The 15,019-nt window shown below is 48.7% G+C and overlaps 1 protein-coding gene across 24 annotated transcripts in view; it reads left to right on the top strand.

Moving 5' to 3' along the window:
- The first annotated feature begins 13,580 nt into the window (after positions 1-13,580).
- Znf644 (zinc finger protein 644) overlaps positions 13,581-15,019 on the top strand; it is a 56,452-nt gene continuing 55,013 nt past the window's right edge. For 3 of the 24 annotated variants that reach the window (XM_050155679.1, XM_050155690.1, XM_050155673.1), the window contains exons 1-2: positions 13,582-13,916; positions 14,780-15,007. The gene's annotated coding sequence lies outside the window, so the exon portion shown is untranslated. Of the gene's footprint in view, positions 13,917-14,127; positions 14,232-14,428; positions 14,678-14,779; positions 15,008-15,019 lie in introns of those variants that run through there. The other 21 variants (XM_050155693.1, XM_050155692.1, XM_050155691.1 and 18 more) reach the window with 15 other exon arrangements.

Here is a 15,019-nt window from a genome sequence, read left to right as displayed (position 1 = left end):
GAGTCAGTGGAAAAGGGTCTTGCAAGGTGAGGCTCCCCCCAACACACACACCTTCCGCCTCCTCCCCTCCCCTCCCCCTTTCCTTTCTCCCAACTTCCTCCTGGGCCAGGGATGAACCCAGGGCCTCAGGCGTGCTATGCGAGCTCTCTGACACTGAGCTACAGCCAAGTCCTAGATCTCATCTCTAAGAAAAATAAGCGAACGTTCCAAATAGCCGGAGGAGAGCGTGAATCCCAGCGGGCCTTTCTTCACTTTCAAAGGGCCGATTCCCACACAGGATCCTGCTTATTCTCTCTCCGGATTTCAGCTATTTCTCCTGGCACGTCTACCTGCCAGCCACGGGTTAGATTTCACACTCACACTTGGTCCTGGAGGGTGAGGAGCCTGGATGCTCTGGCCAGGTGGCTTTTCATGACCAAATGGAGAATCTGTGAATTGGCCTGCCTCAAGCAGCTATCTATCTGATCCATGGCTACTTTCACTACTAAACATCAGTATTAGCCCCAGAAAGATTTATCTCTGCTGTTCTCAACCTGTGGGTCACGACTCCATTGAGGGGGGGTGTTGAACGACCCTTTCACAGGGGTCACCTAAAACCATTGGAAAACACAGATATTTACTTTATGACTCTTTTAACAGTAACAAAATTACAGTTATGAAGTAGTAACGGAAATAGTTTTATGGTTGGGGTCGGCTCCACAGGAGGAACTGCACTGAGGGGTCGCAATGTCGGAAGGCTGAGAGCCACTGTTCTGCCTTGTCTCCAGACCCCGAGACCGTCCTTAACTCTCTTGCTGCTATGCTCCCTCCCCGCAAAGGACTGCTGCAGAAGCTGTCACAGACTGCTTTGCTTTTGAGCAATTCAAAAACTGTGTTGCTTTTCTTGGTTCCGTGCAACATTCTTCTCCTATTAGTCAGATCGGCTCTTGCTGCTCACTTCCAAAGCCTCCTGCCAAACTCATCCATTTCTGGTCCCAACCCTTGGGGATATGCCTTATTCTCCTCCTTACGAAAAGAATTATCCCTTATGTGTTTGTGCATATTTTAATGTTTTTGACTAACAGCTGAAGAAGAAAGAATATTGTTTCTAGAATTTTCTCTCAGGATGGGGTGGGGTAGAAGGAGACTCAGCAATGACTATCTCCCTTCTGTAAGATCGTAACCAATGCTTGATTCACCAAAGTTCCCGCATTAGGGAACCAGTGAGTTTCCTGGGCTCACAGCGCACGGGTGAGGGGTTATGACAAGAAGATGGGGATGTCCAAGAAGCTGTGCTGGGAAGTCTTCACCCAGCACGGACCATGGCTTCCCCACAGACAGCACTCTAGGCCATCCCTCAAACCCCTGCCACACTGCAATTAGGGCGGGATTAATTACAGCCAGCTGGGTACTCCGGCAGGCTGGGGTCCCAGGACCTTTCCTGGCTCTGTTGCTGTGAGGGCTCAGTCAACAAGCCCAGCTGTGGGATCCCTGCACACAAGCACAGCTGAACTCATGTAGACGCAGGGAGCCCTGCTGGAGGCCAGGAGTGTCCAACAGATATGAACACACTTTTTTTTTCTGATTGCTTCTAATTCACTTCTGGTTACCTTGGTAGGCAGTAACTGGACAGCCAACTAGCTGGCCACAAGACACTAGATTCCTACCCAGAATTACCATCTCACGTGGGATTTCCAAATGTTCTTGTATTTGTTCTGTCTCTATCACTGGGGTAGAACCCAGAAACTCTAGTAGGTTGAGTGCATAAAACAGCTCTTCAGCCCCTAACATCCCTCTTTTGAGAGGACAAATGGGTAATTTAACCTGTCACTCCCATTTGATGGATAATAATGAGGTATGCGATATGCAGGAACTTTCCAACAATCTGTTATCCAAACTGTGGGTGAGAGAAAAATTTAACACTTAAAAATTATTTGCATCTGTGTTTGTCTGAGTGAGAGCAGTGTCTACAGAAGCCAGAAGATGGGGTTGGACCCCTGGTGCTGGAGTTACAGGTGGCTGGGAGTCACCTGACCTGGGTGCTGGGAATTGAACTCTGGTCCTCTGCAAGAGCAGAGTGAGCTCCTAACCACTGAGCCATCTCTCCAACCCCAACATCCATTTCTAACAAAGGTTAGGGAAGTACTTGGTTGGGAGAATGCTTGTCTGGTGTGCACAGAGCCCTGGATTCCATTCAGTACAGGCGTGCTGGGCTTAGGAGTCAAGGCCAGCCTGAGTAACAGGACAGTCTGTCTGAAAACAAACTGTTTTTCTAAAACAAAACCAAACAGCAAAAACAAAACAAAACAAAACAAAACCCTTAAGCTTCACTTTAATTCTGAGAGCCACTTCTAAGTGTTTACAATCTCACGTTCGCACACCTTCCATGTTAACCCTTTCACTTCCCACCTGCCTGTCAGCCTTGCCCACCCTCTCCCTCCCAAAGCACTCAAACACACCCTTGTCTACTTGTTTCAGTCTGTGGCCATCCACGCACACCCCTCCCCACCAAGAGTAATCGGGCCCGTCTCTATAATTGTGGGTTTCAGAACTATCTGCTAGAGCTTGCTGGGCTCATCAAAGGGCATCCAGCTAAAGATATGGACTCTCCCTCTCCTAGGACCTCTCCTTTGCTGATAGTTCAGCTGTTAAAGGTGGGACTCCGGGTCCCCCTCCCCCCTTTCCTTGACTGTCTTGTGTGGGGGCAGGGCAGATAGCTACAGCTGATGGGAGTTAATGGTTTCGACACTTGCTTGGAATCTAGACAATAATATTCCAAACCCTTCGGCCTGTCTTCCGGCCTTCACACACTTCCCACCCCCTCTTCCACCATGTGCCCAAGTGTGTGAGGAGCTGGTGTGAGTGACTTGTTTGGGGTCCACATCCATTGCTTATCTTCTGCGTCTTAGGCAGCCCTGAGTCTCTGCGTTTGCCGCTGTGTCTGTTAGAAGAGGCTTCTCTGATTGAGGCTGGGACTGTTTCTGTCTGTTTGTATAAGATTAGTATTTAGAAGACAGTTTGCTGCTAGGCAGACTTACTCCAAATGCTTCCTTAATCCCACAATGAAATGATTTTGTACATTTTGAAACTGAATTCCTGGAGCCCATTTTTTTTTTAAAACTTTCTTTTTATTTATTGTGTCTTTCGCATCATGCATGATTCCATTCATTTCCTGTCCCTGCTTAACCACTCTCTGGCCTTGCAGAAATCCCCACCCTCAGATAAAATGTGAGAGAAGAAAGAAAACAGAAAAGACGGATGTGGGAATCTGGGTCTGGAAGCTGCAGTGTGACACAGAGAGTCACACAGTAAATCCTTTTGTCCATCTATCTTTCCTCGCCCAAGTCGTTGGTCTGCTTTGTGGCCTCTGGTTTCTGCTAAGCTACCAGTGCAGGGCCCACTGGGACTCCTCCTTGTTATCCTTGAGATCCTGCAGCTTTGGGTCTGCAGGACCAGCCCTTCCTGTGCCCCAGCAGATCACACACAGATGGGGTGGATATTGGCGCTAGCCAACCCATAACCCTGGTTCTAGGCCTGGGGAGTTGAAGCATTGGTCAACCCACCAGCTTTCCCTTGTCTTCAGCTCCAGGGTGAACTTGGCTTTGGTGAGTGCTCCCTGTGCAGCCATGAGGGCGGGGCCAGCTCTCCGCTTTCCCTTCCTCAGGGCAGATCTCCCACACCTGCACCTTCAGAACCAGTTCTGCTGTGTTGTCCAGGTGGGGGTCACTCTCCCAAGTGCTGCAGCCAATGGGGGACCCCACCCTCTCTCTCATTCTGCCACAGGCAGCTCTTCCATGCTCACAGTATTGGGGCTGACCTGCCCACACTGCCGCGCTCAGGCGCGGAGCAGAACCTGTTCTCCCAAGTGCTGCAGGTGGTGGAGGACCAGGACAACTCTCCTGACCTTTCAACCTCAGGGAGGGCTCTCCCTCTTGCCTCAGGCATTGGTGGGTGGGGGCAGGGAGGGAGGCTCACTTCTCTGCCTAGGCCACCACGGCTCAGATGAGCAATGGGGACAGCTCTCCCCTGCTCACAGCTTCATAGCTGGTGCACCGCAGCTCTGCCAACAGGACTGGCTGGGTTGTGAGGCCCAGTGGAGCCATTATTTTAAGTATGGTGGGATTTAATGTCACACAATGTAAGTAAGTAACGTGTAACAGAAGCACAGAGTGCTGAGTGAGAGTGAGGCAGAGGGAAAGCCCCTTGGGGGAGGGATACTTAGTTGGAATGGTGGACCTAAGACCTCTATAGAATAGTCAAATATCGATAGACTAGTGTATGGAAATAAATGCTCAGCCTCGGGGGCTCAGCACTGCCTGTGGGCAACTTTACTTCAGGTCCTGAGTTGCGGCTGCGCAGGTTCCTGGCGTGTGACGGTAGGAGAGCCGGCAGAAGGCTCACGGGGCCACTGTACAGAGCCTGCCGAATGGGGGCTGAGCATGGGGGCTGGGTGATTAACAAGTCCTGTTTCCGCTGTGACTCTAGAGACTCAAAGGGGTTTTAAGTGCCTGAAGTAATGGAGAGTAAGGAAGCCAGGCATGGCAGTGCACACTTTTAATCCCAGCACACGGACGGGAATCGGAGGTAGGTGGGTCTCTGAGTTCAAAGCCAGCCTGATCTACAGAATGAGTTCCAGGACAGTCAGAGCTACACAGAGCAACCCTGTCCCCAACAAACAAACAAACAATAACAACAAAGCAATAGAAGCTGAACTTTTGAGCACACACCTGGGCATGGGAGCACACACCTGGGCATGGGAGCACACACCTGGGCTTGTGAGCACACACCTGGGCATGGGAGCACACACTTGGTCATGGGAGTACACACCTGGGCTTGTGAGCACACACCTGGGCTTGTGAGCACACACTTGGTCATAGGAGCACACACCTGGGCATGGGAGCACACACCCGGGCTTGTGAGCACACACCTGGGCATGGGAGCACACACCTGGGCTTGTGAGCACACACCTGGGCTTGTGAGCACAAACCTGGACTTGTAAGCACACACTTGGGCTTATGAGCACACACCTGGGCATGGGAGCATACACCTGGGCTTGTGAGCACAAACTTGGGCTTGTGAGCACAAACCTGGGCTTGTGAGCACAAACCTGGACTTGTAAGCCCACACTTGGGCTTGTGAGCACACACCTGGGCTTGTGAGTACGCACCTGGGCTTGTGAGCACACACCTGAGCATGGGAACACATACCTGGGCATGTGAGCACACATCTGGGCTTGTGAGCACACACCTGGACATGGGAGCACACACCTGGGCTTGTGAGCACACACCTGGGCATAGGAGCGCACACCTTTAATCCCAGACTCAGGAGGTAGAGGTGGAGGAATCACTGTGATTTTCAGGCCAGCCAGGGTTACATTGTGAGACTATATCTTAAAACAAAACACAAAACAAAAGAACAACAACGAAACAGGCGTTGTTGGGAGAGGAAGACGGGATGACCCAGCAATCCCAACACTGACTATGCAGTCCCCACTAAAATGCCAATCCCTCACAAGAACTAGAAAAAGGTCCTAACATTTATATAGAAACAGAAAATTCCAGTGTATATCGGTTATATAGCCAAGGAAACGGTGTCAGGTTCCTATCGAGACACAACACCCACGGAAATCATCTTTAGCGTGGAAAGGACTGGCTGCAGAGAGGGTCCTAGTTACTGCCTAGCTCACTGCCTTTTACAGTGTAATTCAGTAAACTCTTTGTAAACAAAGCAACAAAGATTCACAAAGAGGAGAAAAGAAGATTTATTTTGGCTGATGGCTTCCAAGTTTTCAGTCCACGTGGTTTGGCTCAGCTGTGTCAGCACGTCACAGAGAAATAGTGGAAGTAGAACCTGTCCTCTGGTGATGGAAAGCAAAGGCTTGACCTGGGGCCCCAGGAGCCCCTGTGTGCTGCCCCCTGCCCCCCATAGCCTGTTTCTTCTAAAAAGTCACATCTCCTAAGTTTTCACAACCTCTCAGATCTGAACTATGACCAAAAAAATAAAAAGTTCAAAACATGGAAGAGACATCTGCACTCCACATTCCAGCCAGGCTCAGACAGACGCGTGTTGCACACTTCTGCACCCCACATTCCAGCCAGGCTCAGAAAGACGCTTATCATACACATCTGCACCCCACATTCCAGCCAGGCTCAGACAGACACGTGTTGCACACATCTGCACCCCACATTCCAGCCAGGCTCAGACAGACACGTGTTGCACACTTCTGCACCCCACATTCCAGCCAGGCTCAGAAAGACACACATTGCACATTCTTGCTGATACGGGCACTATTAGTGAGCTGATGCCACTGAATGGTAGTCACGGTGGTTATCTGAGATAGAAACCTTCCCATTGGGGGAAGGTTGATGGACAGACACTAACTTAGGAGTAAGAAGCTCTGGTGTGCTACCACACGGCAAGACACTTATTTTTGCTCACAGTTTCATGGGTAGGTTCTCCTGCTGTGGGTCGTGTGGAGCATGTTGCGAGATGAAGATCTCACTCTATGCCTGGGGAGCCAAGAGAAGAGGAGAGTCAATAACTCCACTATGACGTTTAAGGACACAACCCTAAGACTGGGAAGAATTCTCACCAAGTGTCATTCGTGCCTTTTGGACCGGTTCTCAACATCACTAAGTTTGACTAAGCCTCCAACACATGAGACTTTGTAAAACATTCCGGATCCAAACTGTAGTGACAGGTGAGACATTAGCTATGCATAGCAAGCTGACCTGGTCTTTAAGCATAAGGCTTTTGATCTATTCCTCCCTAGTGTTGGAGGTCAGAGATGTGTGCATCTTTATAGGCACCGAGTACTAGACAAAGGAGTGGGTGAAATAGGAATCCACTCATGAGCTGCATGGATTCCAGCGTACATGAGGCACCCAGCCTCATGGACTGGACAACTTTTGGATTCTTGGACCTTCGTTCATAGGCAGCCATTGTTGGGTTAGCTGGACCACAGCTTGTAAGTCATTTTAATAAGTATGTGTAATTAATATGTAACATATAATATATCATAAATATATGATAAGTAAATATATAAAAATAAAAGATATTAAATTAGATAGATATTCATTCTACAAGTTTTGTTATTCTAGAGAACCCTAAATAATACAGATTTTGGTACCAGAAGTGGGTTATTGATTGGCAGACCTGACCATGGTTTTGGGAGGGTTGTGGAAGGACTTTAGAACTTTGGGCCAGAAAAGCCCTTGAGTATTGGGAGTTTAGTTGGCTCTTCCGTGGGAGCTTGAAAGTTAAGACTGTAGAGAGCAGTGCAGATGATGGCGGCCTGGCTTGTGACGTTTCAGAGGGAAGTTTAAGCTACCAGGACCATTTGTTATTTTGAGTGAGGAATTTGTGGTTCTGGTTAGCTCAGGCTGAAGAATCAGCTGTGATTAACAAGAGATCAGAACCACTGAGGTAAAGCCTTTGAGTTCCTAGGACAACAGAGGGCTGCTCAGCTGGAGCTAAGAGATTGACAGGGACTAAGAGATCAGCATCACTGAGGTGAAATCTTCTGGGAAGAGTTTCTTCCAAGTCCATATGCGGAAGCTGTGCTCTAGAGGTGGCCACAGCGCAGCCAAACTTGGTAGTGTCAGAGTTGCTCAGGTGGTGCTGGTCTTAAAGGCACGAAGGGGTCATGGGAGCAGTGGAAGCCTCGTGCTGTGTAGCAGGGCTGAAGGTGAAAGTACGCCCAGTTGTAAGAAGGGATCTAGCATTCTGGAGTTGCCACCAGGACAGCAGCAGCTGTGGAGTGGAGCGTGCTGGGCCTAGAAGACAAGTGTACTGCAGAGTGCAGAGCCAGAGAAGTGACCCAAACCCTTTGGGGACAGCCCCCCAAAATCATGAGTCCCAGACACAGAGCATTGTGTTATTTACACAGTTGGAGCTTGGGTTTGCTTTGATTTGATTGTAACTGTGCCTTGATTCTTCCATCTTGAAGTAAGAAAATATTTAATTTACTTTTTATTTTATAGGAACCCACACTTGAGAGACATTATATTTTAAAAGACTTTGGGTTTTTAAAAGAGACTGAATTTTTAAGTGTTTGATTTTTTAAAGACCATGGGACTTTTTAAGTTTGTAAGTGTTTTATATTGGCATGTCTATTATGTCTTTATTAATGAGTGACTATCAGGATGAAGAAGAAAGGTTGTGGCTTAACAGTGATGTATTTGTGTGTCAAGCTGACAAGGGATAGGTTGTGCTAACTTAGTTTTATGTCAACGTGATACAGCCAAAGTCATCGGAGAGGATGGAACCTTCATTAAGAAAATGCCTCTGTAAAATCACGACGTGGGCAAGACTGCAGAACATTTTCTTAACTGGAGACTGCAAAGGGCCCAGTCCATTGTGGGTGGTGTCTGGCCAGGGCTGGTGGGTTTTAGTTGTATAGCAAGCAGGCTGAGCGAGCCTGGGAGTGTGAGCCAGTAGGCAGCACTCCTCTGCATCAGCTCTTGCCTCTGCATTTCTGCTCAGTTTGGGTTTCTGTACTGATGGACTAAGATGAGGAAGTACAAGCCAAATAAACCCTCTCCTCCCCAAGCTGCTTTGTTAGTGATGTTCTAGTACAGTAACAGTCACTCTAACGAGGACAAAAGGTTACAACCATCACTCTTTCTTTCAACGTGGTTATAGAATTTTACGTAAATGATACTTGGTAGAGGCCTGGAAATGTAGGTCAGCTTACTGAGTGCTAGGCTGGCATGCACAAAGCCTCGGTTCAATTCCCAGCACTGTCTAAGCAGGATGTGGTAGTAATAAAGTGATTCCAGCCCTTAGGACGGCGAGGCAGGAGGGTCTGAACTGTGAGGTCATCCTTGACTGCAAAGGGATTTTGAGGCGAGTCTGGACTTATAAAGACCCTGTGTCAAATATAAATAAAGAAATAAGTATAAGTGATGTTTTGAGAGTCCATGTTCCTTTGGAAAGGATTTAATTTCATCTATATTTACACCGCCAACCTCAGGTTATTGTTGTGGGGTTAAAGGAATGTATTTGTTCTATGGTATCTCCCCATTTTTGATTACAAGAAAAATCAGCACGTGTGATCTAATTCACTGGCTTACTCTTTTACATTCTTTTTCTTTATGAATAAAGCAGATGGAATAGCTGAAATTACAGATGCCTTCTTTCCTTTATGGATGTCAAGAAAATATTACAGAGTAGTTGGAATCTTTGACTGGGGAAAAAAAAAAAGAATAACCAAGGAGTATGTCAAGTTTTGTGTGTGTGGAAATTTGATGAAAGTGTAGCGAAGGCAGATTTTTACCAGGAGAGGGCTGGCTGGTTAGCTGCGGAGAATCTCTGGACAGAAGTATTTACCTATAACTTTGTATCTGAGTCTCAGTTGGGTAAGTCAACAGCTTGATCTCATCAACTGCCTTAGGCAGTGTTCTGCTGTGAAGGGACCTACGGTCATGGCAACTCTTACAAAAGAAAACATTTAATTGGGGCTGGCTTACAGTTTCAGAAGATTGGTCCATTGTCATCATGGCAGGAAGCATGGCAGCAAACAGGTAGTCATGGTGCTGGAGAAGGAGCTGAGAGTTCTACATCCAGATTCACAGGCAGCAGGAAGTGAGAGACACTGTAGCTGGCTTTGGCTTTTGAAACCCCAAAGCCCACACCCAGAGACCCACTTTCTCCAACAAAGCCACACCTACTTCAACAAGGCCACACCTCCTGATCCTTCTCAAGTACTGCTACTTTCTGATGGCCAAGCATTTAAATTTATGTGCTTATAGGGACTATTTTTATTCAAACCAACACATCAACTTTCTATAATTGGTGGTCCCAGTCCCCCCTCCCCCCTTTATTTACTTGTTACCAAAACCACTGCACTGGAAAGAGTCATTCACAGGGCACTTACTAGAGCCACCAACAATGGGGAAAGTAGAGTCTCTAGTTCCCCAGAAGTCTCACCTCCATGGCATACTATAAACCACATTCTCTAGTCTGACCACATGCCTGGACGTGTTTCCTGCCAGTGTCTGCTGCAGAGACTGCAGCTCCCTGAACAATTACTCCGAGGCCTGCCCTGCTCTCCCGACAGACTGCAGTGGAGTGTGTCATGAGGAAAACATGAAGGTTGCTGTAGTTAGACCCTGCTGTTTGGGACTGTTGGTCATAACAGGAAGCCGCTACCAAGGCTCCTTTGCCCCTCTGGAGCTACTGTCTCTCTGTCTTATTTCTGTCTCCTTTCGTTTATTTTCTTGTGCTTTGCTACTCTTTGGAACTGAACTGTCCCTCGACTGCTCAGGTATCAGAGGCTTTCTCGACAATGGAGAGGCCTTTGGGACATGGCTGGATTATGGGGATTAATTCCGTCAGTGGGTCAGCCCATTGGTGGATTCACGATTTGAAGGTGTTACTGATAGGCGCTGAGGTGTGTCTTAGAAGAGTATTTCATTCTGTCTGCGATGAGGTAAGGTGGTTTTCCCTCATGTGACATCCCACCATGTTTCTGCCTTTCTCTGATCCAGCAGTGGGGCCGGAGAGCCGTGGAGTAAGATTGTGACTTAAGTTGTTTCTATAAGGTACTTTAAGGGATTCAAAGCTAACATGTGCTTCTCTACACAGTCCTTAAATATCTGACACTAAGTTTGCATGGTCCACTGCTTTCTTTCTTGGCAGGCTCCTATAATCTCACGGGGTAGAACAGAGGATGTATTTCTTTTTCCGCGGTGTCTGATTGAGTGATTGCACGTGTGTGAGGTGTGCATCTGCACATGCGCATGCCTGTGGAGACCTGGCATTGGTGCTGCTGTCTCCTCCGTTGCTTTCTACCTCATTTTCAGCAGTGTCTCTTGCTGAACCTGGAGTCTAGGTGTCCCCTGTCTCGGCCTCTTGCGGGCTGGGGTTATGGGTGTCATGTCTCTCCAGCTTCTCCATGTGCTCTGGGATCTGAACTCCATCCAGTCTTCACGTTTGCACCTTGCACAGCTTATGCTCTCTCCAACTCCAGCTCAGGTTAAATTTTAGAATATATATATATATAGTTGTTTTTGTTATTGTTTTCGAGACTGAGTTTCTCTGTGGCTCTGGAACCTGTCCTGGAACTCACTCTGTAGACCAGGCTGGCCTCAAACTCACAGTGATACACCTGTCTCTGCCTCCTGAGTGCTGGGATTAAAGGCATGTGCCACCACCACCCAACTATATATAGTATTAATATAATTAATACATTCATTATAATATTAATATAATTAATAGAATTAATAATCAATATATTATCTGTATACTGAATCTATTTTCTACTGTGTTTCATGAGGTTATGAATTCATTTATTATTTTTCTTGGCAGAATTTCTCTGTGTAGTCCTGGCTGTCCTGGAACTTTCTTTATAGACTAGGCTGGTATTGAATTAGAAGATTCATCTGCCTCTGCTTCCTGGGTGTCAGGATTAAAGGTGTTCACAATCATGCCTGGCTCTCATGAGGTTTTATTTGTAATTTTAAAATCCTTAGTTTCACCCCCAATCCCTAGTAAATTGAGAGTTGGTATTTTAAGAGTCAACTTTTGTTGAACTATAGAAACTCATATATTCAACACTGTTTATATAATGTGAATGTTTATATAGAACTTAAAGATATATAGCTTTTAAGATATAGGGAATGTATTTCTAGACGCTCTCCACATATATCTCTATCTATCTATCTATAGATATATCTGAAATGTGCCCTGAAGACTCATATATAAAAAGCTTAGTTCCAGTCAATGGGCCTTTGAATTTTGCAGGTTAATGGATCTAATCTAAAGTAAATCACTTGGGACTAGAGAGATGGCTCTTGGTTAAAAGCACTTGATATTGTTGTAGAGAACCCAGGCTTAGATCCCATCTTCCATATGGCCACTTATAACCATCTTGTAGCCTGTGTTAGTGGCTCCCCTTCATCCTCATTAGGCCTCCTGGACACCAGGCATGACGCATGGTCCATGGCCATAGATGCAGACAAAACTACGATCCACATTCATGAGATAAAAATAAGTAAATCTTTAAAGTGTTTCACCCTAACCAGTTGACTGAAAATATATGCACATTTATATTCTGATTATCCATTCATGTACGGGAAAGCCAGTTTGCATTTTGTAACATCCCAAAGAGTCACATGACTTTGAGAAGCCAGTCTAATCTCTCTTCGCCCCTTGAGGTTGTAGTTGACTTGAGCATTAGAATAATGCCTGGTGCACACACGGCAAGCATCCAAGTGTCGGCGCCATTACCTAGTGAAACCATTATGTGGACAGTAAAATGGCTGTTATTTGAAGTATGTTTGCTGCTGCTGAAGCTACCACTTTTTGGGGAAAGATACTCTCATGTTGCATGAGTAATAAAAACCCAGGGACATATATTGGGGTTCAACCTGAAGATCAGAAAAGTAAAGAAGCCAGCCATTAGAGAGACCTTTCACCTCTACGAAATCTTCAAACCGAAGGGGCAAGGTCCTGTCTCCACAAATCCTCAGATTCCACTGAGTTCCTGTGTCTTCCCCTTATATTCCTCTCTCTGCCCAGCAATAAGGCTCCTGATCCCACTCCCTAGTGCTGGGATTAAAGGTGTGTGACCTGACCCCCTTCCAAACACTGGGATTAAAGGTGTGAGCCACCACCACCTGGATCTGTTTCTGGATTGATTTTGTGCAGCCCAGGATAGCCTTGAATTCACAGAGCTCCTTCTGCCTCTATCTCCTGAACCCTAAGATTAAAGGTGTGTGCCACCTCTCCCTGGCCTATGTGACTAGCTAGTGTGGCTGCTTTGCCCTCTGATCTTCAGGCAAACTTTATTTATTAAAACACAGATAAAATACCACTAGACTCTCATTCTTGCCAAATGAATGCAATTACGGAATATTCCTCTGAACGTCAATCATATCTTGAAGCTTGGAGGTGCACAGTTCATGATTATTGCTTAACTAATGAAAACTTTTAAAGTTTTTCCACGAGGAAACAGTTCAGAGAAACCAAAGCACTCAGTAGGGCAGGCCTAATAGATTGCTCTAGGACGGTTAGTTCACCTTCAACAGGTTAGGGACTTGTTGGCTCAGTTCAGAAGCAAAGTCTAATTAGTGCTCTGCTTCCCCCAGCAGCCTTTGGCTGAATGCTTGTTAAAAGGGAGATTTGGAAGACCCTCTGGGGAATCTATTGATTATCTGAAGAGGTAACCAGCGTATCAGATGTTTCTTTGTGTGACTCCAATTTGAACAATCCAGGCATGCTCCACAAGGCAGAAACTATCTCCGCAGCGTCCAAGTAGCCTCAATCCTCGGCTTCTTTTAGGGTGTTTGACTGGGTAAAGTTGAGTGCCTACACCTGAAGCCTGCCCACCAGGCATCTTCCGAGTGGCGCCGTTTAAAACCTCTCCTTGCCAAAACCTCTCCTTGCCAGGGCTTCACGGTCAGAGCTGGCATATGTTGCGTTCTTTAGCTGGTTCCTTCAACAGATAAGAAGAGAAACGGAATCTTGGCCAACTAGTGATTGTAGGAACCAAAGACGGGCCTGTTCCACCTTAAAGGGCCCAGGCATGCCTAGTCCTTGGGTCTTGCAGAGTTTGATCGCCACCATATTTGGAGCATGCCTACTTTGGGGCGGGAACCTCCTTGGGAGTGATTAGGTCACCGCTGGGGGAGGTGACCTTGTTTGGTTTCTTTGGCACCCGAGAACAGCGGTGCACTGTTCCTGCCGCCCCCCACCCTCCCCTACCCCGCAGCCCCGACCGCCCGGGTGCTCCTCGCCGGCCTCCCCCGGCGGCCCGCGGCCAGGCAGAGGCGGGAAAGCCGCGCGCCTGCGCCGTGGGAACCGAGGCCGGAGGCGAAAAGCGGGGAGCGGAGGGGGGCCGTTGGAGCCGAGTAGCAGCGTACAGAGCGGCGTGTGACGCGGGGACGCCGCGCGCTCCCAACGTCGCCCCGGTTTGACGCACACGGCACCAAACTGTGAGTTTCGGGGGTCTTCTCTGGTTGGGTTCAGCCGAGCCCCCCCTCCCCTCCCCTCCCGGCCGGGTGTCGGGCGTCCGGGCTCAGGCGGTGGCGGGACCGAGGGTGGCGGAAGAAGTTGTGGGGGGACCCGGCCCGCGGCGCTCGGGCCCGGGGAGCTACGCCCTAGGCTGGCTCCCAACCATCCAAAAGGACGCGTTTTGCCGCACAGGCTAAGATGGCGGCGGCGGCCGAGGAGGCGGAGTTGCTGCTGCACAAGGAGCCCGGGCCGCGGGGTCCGGGAGGCGGCGGCCGCGGGGGGCCGCGGAACCTTAGGTGAGCGGCGGCGGCCGCCGCGGGGCGGGATTCGGCGGCGGGCGGGCGGGTGGGGGGGGGTCCTTTCCGCTCGGGCGGCGGAGGATCCGGTGGCGGACACAAAGGGGCTGAGCCGGGCTCTAGACTTGGGGGGTTTTGTTTAGTCACATGCAGCGGAGCAGCCAGTGAGCGGTAGGGGGAAGGGGGCCGAGATCGGTGAGGCCCCGTGGGGGGGGAGCCTGGCGGTCGCCATTGTAATGCCCCGAGTAACGGGGGCGGGCCGAGAGCGCCTCAGCCGGAGCTAGCTCGGTGCGGGGCTGCTGCGTCCGGGCCGTGGAGCTCCGGCTCCGGCGTTAACTGTCCACACCCCTCCCCTGACTTTGGGACCAGACCACATAGCCCTCCCCTTCTTCCCACTGGTCCGCAACATCTTGTGCCGCTAAGTGCCTGGGAAGTAACTCCAAGAGGTAAAAAAAAAAAAAAAAAAAAAAAAAAAATAATCACTCGAAGTGTTTGGGTTGCCTGGAGATGATTGGTGGGTATCCAGCTAAAGCTTTTTGCCTCTCCAGGTCTGATTCCCTGGCCTTTGTGTCCCTGGGAGCTTAATCTCTGCCCGAGGAAAGCAGGTGTGCTCCATCCACCTCTCCCGAGAACGTGAAGATGAGTTGTCCCAGACCCTTCCCCGGGATTGGAAACTTAGGTGGTTTCTTGTCTCCAGACGGCCACAGACGACTCTCGTGTCGGGATCCATCCATGGTTTAGCGACATTAGTGGAAAAGTTTTCTTCAACTGTTGAAGTAATACTGACT

Source organism: Alexandromys fortis, unplaced genomic scaffold (assembly GCF_014885135.2).
Source record: "Alexandromys fortis isolate MF-2015 unplaced genomic scaffold, M_Fortis_MF-2015_v1.1 scaffold_87, whole genome shotgun sequence".
In the NCBI taxonomy this organism is placed as follows: Eukaryota; Metazoa; Chordata; class Mammalia; order Rodentia; family Cricetidae; genus Alexandromys; species Alexandromys fortis.
The sequence above is the reverse complement of the archived record's forward strand: the minus strand, read 5'-3'. Positions and strand labels throughout refer to the sequence as shown.